The sequence below is a fragment of the Solanum stenotomum genome, chromosome 4, assembly GCF_019186545.1.
Source record: "Solanum stenotomum isolate F172 chromosome 4, ASM1918654v1, whole genome shotgun sequence".
Lineage (NCBI taxonomy): Eukaryota > Viridiplantae > Streptophyta > Magnoliopsida > Solanales > Solanaceae > Solanum > Solanum stenotomum.
The window spans coordinates 21,877,514-21,882,933 of NC_064285.1; positions in this window are offsets into that span (position 1 = coordinate 21,877,514).

The following is a 5,420-nucleotide window of genomic DNA, read 5'->3' on the forward strand; positions in this document are numbered from 1 at the left end:
TTGAAGGGTTATCTTGAGACCTTGGTTACTTTTGTCACTTGGCCTTGTCATGTTGGTATCCTTTAAGGCATTAAAGATGTTTGTGTAACTCGCCTACTTGTATAGATTGTTTGATCACCTGGCACTCTTGTTGGGACCTTGTCCTTCTTGTGGCTATAACTTTGTCACTCTTGGCATGCCTCTTGATTTGGATCATTTGCCATCTTGACTCTGGATTTTTAGTCTGTCTTAAGAATGGAAGTTGTCCATTTTAAGTACGAACTAGAAAGCCATTTTTAATATGGTTCTTGGTTCTCTTGATTATTGGGCTTTGACCCTTCTTGAAACAGGGCGTCGACCCTTCTTGATACTCGCTTGTGCTTGGTGTGACGACATGATGTATATATTGGGCGAGTCTTGTTATTGAATCTCTTGGAAATTGGTGCTATGAGCATTCTTGACACTTGGATCTTTAAATGTAGAACTTGATGCCCTTAATGTGAACTCTAGTTACTTGATAGGTTCTACACCGTGTAGGTAGTAGTATGGGATGCTATCTACACATGACACGAGTAGCCTTTGAAGGTGCTAAAGTGAGTTCTCTAAGTCTATATGACTAAAGTGTGAAGTCCCTTAAATGCATGAATGTGTCCTAAATGACTTTAAAGAAGAATGTTGACTTATTGTCTAAATGATTGTTGAATGAATAGCTTATGTTAATGAAGTGAGTTACTTGGTATGTTACCTTGAAGCATGATGGTTCTTGATATTATTGAACATCGATACCTTGTGGTGTATATGATAATATTGATTTGAAGTATGTTTGGCCTTAGTCTAGGCTTAGACTAGTATTGCCATAGACTTGCGAGGATTCGGATGCCGTTGGGCAGTAGAACATTTTCCGACGTCGTTTTGAACGATCAGCTCCTTGTAGACTGATATAACAGACTTGAGTCTGATAGTCTGAGCCTTAGCTAGGCGGTAACTCAGCTTATGACCATGTATCCATAATGCCTTGCTGTTCTATCGACTACAGATACCCGGTTAGAGTCCGTGGCCCAGCTTACTTATGTCCAGGCTTAGCTATAGTACCCGGTTCGAGTCCGTGGTCCAGCTTACTTGTGATCTCATTTTGGCTACAGTACCCGATTAAAGTGCGTGGTCCAGCCCACCCGTGCCCGACCTTTGGCTACAGCACCCGGTTCGAGTCCGTGGTCCAGCTCATATAGGTTGACTCATTAGCTATAGTACCCGGTTCGAGTCCGTGGTCCAGCTTGCACGTGGTGCATTCCCAATTCCTTACTGAAGCTTCAGTTTAGTCTTGATTATTCTCATCTGTAGGTTGAGGTTTTGGAGGTTGGAGATGTTTCGATTAAAGTCCGGGACGTAATGAGATCTTGGAATATAATTGGGAATGGTTCAGTTAAAGTCCATAAATTGTTAATATTGTGATAGACCTTCTAGCTTCATTATTTTACTTCAACTGCTGGTACATTTGCCGGGCTTATGGGGGCCGTACAGGTGGTTTCTTTATTGTGCACGAGCGTACCCATCGGATTTATAGGAGCCCGGCGGAGTTAGTTAGATTCCTTGTCTTTGTTGCCTGTACACTCGTGTACATACCCACATTTACTACTCTTTTGCCCTTGATTGTGACCCTTTATTCGCATTTTAGTTCAGTTTTGCTTATCTTGCTCAGTCAGCCTGATGCCTACTGGGTACCTGTTGTTTTGGTACTCATACTACACTCTGCATCTATTTTTGTGATGCAGGTCCGAGTACTAGCTATCGACGTTGATTTGAGCCAGCTGCGATCGTGATCGGAGGCAAGGGTGAGCACACAACGTCCTAGATTTGCCCGTCTCCTTCTGTACTTACTTTTGCTTGTCTTTTGCCCTTTTAGACAACTTGTTTCTGTAGTCCACTTTTAGGACTTGTACTTTTGTTAGCAGCTCTGTACTTGTGACTTTCAGGTTTTGGGAGGAATTCATTTTGTGTATATATGTCTAGTCGCTTCCGCCTGTTCATTGCATGTTCTTGTTATTTTTATTACTATTTTAGGTTGATTGGTTGGTTTTCTACCCTAACATCCCATTACTTCGAGTTCCGGGATATGGGTCGGCTTGCCTACTGATGGGTCATATAGTAGGCGCCATCATGACCTAAGAAATTGGGTCTTGACAATTCAGACATTAGAAGATATGTTGAGGTCCTGTGTGATCGATTTCAAAGGTAATTGGGATGATCACCTACCCCTTATTGAATTTGCATATAATAATAGTTACCACTCTAGCATCCAAATGGCTCTTTATGAAGCTCTCTATGGGATTAGATCCAGATCTCTTATTGGATGGTTTGAAGTTGGTGAAGCTGGGTTGATAGGACCAGATTTAGTTCACCAAGCTATAGAGAAGGTGAAAGTGATTCAAGGAAGGTTGAAAACGGCACAGTGTCGTCATAAATCCTACACTGATGTTAGGAGAATGGCATTGGAGTTCGAAGTAGATGATTGGGTATATTTCAAAGTTTCACCCATGAAGGGTGTTATGAGGTTTGGTAAGAGGGGGAAGCTTAGTCCTCGGTATGTTGGACCTTATCGCATAGCCAAGAGGGTTGGCAATGTAGCTTATAAGTTAGAGCTACCTTAAAAATTAGCAGCAGTTCATCCGATATTTCACATCTCCATGTTGAAGAAATGCATGGGCGATCCTTCATTGATCATACCAACTGAAAATATTTGAATCAAGGATAGCTTATCTTATGAGGAGATTCCAGTTCAGATTCTAGATCGCCAAGTTTGTAAGTTGAGAACAAAACAGGTAGCATCAGTCAAAGTCCTTTGAAGGAACCAATTTGTTAAGGAAGTTACCTGGGAAGCTGAGGAGGATATGAAGAAGAGATATCCAGATTTCTTTGAAATCGAAGAAAGTGCAGATCAAGGTACTAATTTTCTTCTTAGTACTATTTAAATTATGAGTGAGCATGTTGTTTGTTTGAATTTGTTGTTGGGTGTTTGAACTTGATGTTACACCTTTAGCTTAGCGAGAGTAATCTCATTCGAGGATGAATGTTCCCAAGGGGGAGATATTGTAACATCTCGCAAATTGAAATAACTAGAACGAAGCCAATAATTGGAAATAGTCATTTTTGGAAAGAATGAAAAATTCGGAAAATTGTTCAAGTTAGGAAAAGTGAGTTTTGGTCTACTTCAAATGACCATAACTCCTTGCTCAGGATGAGTAATGTGTAGATCCAAATATGGTTAGAAAGCCCTTGGAATGATCTTTTCAACACCGCCAAGTTTGCACGATTCCGAGTTTGTATGAGTGAGTTATGCCCTTTGGACGTTAGGCTATTGGATTAAGGAAATGTCCAATCCGGAATATTAAGGGGTATTTTAGTCTTTTAACCTATTAATTTAATCCATTTTTAGGATTTTAATATGGGTCAAATCAGATTTTATTCAGTTTTATAATTTGGGATTTCACGCTAGGGCTAAGGATAAAGGAGAAGATAAAAGAAGAAGGAGAAAAAGGCAAATTCATCAAGATCGATCAAGAAAGTTGGTGTTTCGCCAAGAATTTACTTCTATCAGGTATGTGAGGCTCTCATACCGTTGGGATCGTTCTCCCACGTGCCAAGCATATTAATTTCAGTTTGGATTCGTCCTAAAAACATTTGAATGTTGATGAACTTGATATCTATTCTTGAATTCATATAATGTTCTTGAATTGACTAAGCTGGAAGTTTCTGAGTTCTTTATGTCGCATCATAGAGTCGTTTCGAGTCAAGTTCTTAGGTACATTTGTTGGGTATCTGTATCTAAAAGTAATTTGAGAAAAAGAACCAAGTTTGGGTGAATTGGGGTTGGAAAACGAAGAGGAAATTTCGTCGAACGAAATTATAGGGTGGCCGTGCATCGCGCTCCTAGTGCCCAGTTTTGAAAAATTCTTCTCCACATCGCGGAGCTGACACGAGGTGTTCTGCCTCAAAAAATGTTTTTAGAACCAAAATTTAATTATGCCTCCACGTCGCGGACCCACCTTCGTATTTTTATTTTTGATCTTTTCTTATGTTTAGCTATCTAAAATCATTCCTAAACAATATGAGATCTTTCCAATCACAAATCAAAATCCTTGAATCCATAATTCAATTCAAGGATCAGTTAAGAGTCAAGTCAATATTAGTTAATGTCAAAGTCAAGAGAAGTCAAGAGTCAAGTTAAGAGAAGTTCTTAAAGTTTTCAAAAGTCATTCACAAATGTTTTAACTTTGTTTTAACACTTAAGTTTTGAGTTCAGTAAAGATGTAAAGTTGAAGATCTTTTCTTTAAAGAAGTATATGGGGACTATGTATTCCCAAAGAGATTTAAAAATGTTTTACATTTTAATAAATGGAAACTGAGATTTTCAAAGAGCCTTCGGACGAGATTTCATAAAAGAGTAATACCTTTCTAATTGAAGCAAGAAGGGAAACTGAGATTTCTAAGATAGCCTTTGAGCTAAGTTTTTGAGCACTAATCTCAAATCACAGAAGAAGTATGTTTTTAAACATAAGAGCTAGTATATTTTGGGAGTAGTATTGAGCACCGAATTGGGGTGAGCATGAGTTTATATAACTCACGTCTCCATAAAACCATGTAACCACCATGGGTAGAAAAGGGTCATACTTTTTAGATGAACCCTTTTCACAATAGACTAGTGGATCCACTTAGTAGTTCAGGTCTTATACCTTTGGCCCAGTATAGGATGCGTTGGCAGCGTGAGATAGATCGTTGTATCATCACTATAGCTCTTTTGTGATAGTTGTCGATTAGAGAAACACCCACAGAAGTTATTGTAGTTTTATATACATCAGTTTATTGTATTTTTACATACATTTCAGAGTTATGTTGTATCCTTGAATATACACAGAGTTGACATCAAGTTTAAACAACTTTTATTTATATTGCACTTTTTTTAAACTGGTTTATATTGAAATGAGTTCAGTTAAATATTCATGAGTTGAGAAGAACCAAGGTAAGTGTTTCTTTCAGATTCCTTTTCTAGCCTATGTTGTTTTAGCATTCGAACTCGCATACTTGTACATTCAATGTACTGATGCTAGTTGGCCTACATCGTCTTATGATGTAGACACATGTAACTAGTATTGGCATTTTAGTGCACCGTTGATCCAGTGAGCATATCAGAGTCAGTTGGTGAGCCTCCTTGCATTCCGGAGGATCTATTTTCATTACTTTCTAGTAAGTTCATTGGATGTTGTGGGATTTGTCCCAACATCCATCTCAGTTGTTTTAGAGGCTGCAGACACAGTCAAATGTTAGTCCTTTGAGTCTTTTCATTATCATTTCTTATTGATAAGACTTGGGTTGCCACTTTTGACCACGTTGAATGTTTAACCTTTAAGCATTCTCAGTTATTTTAGTATTCAGTTTAGTTAAAT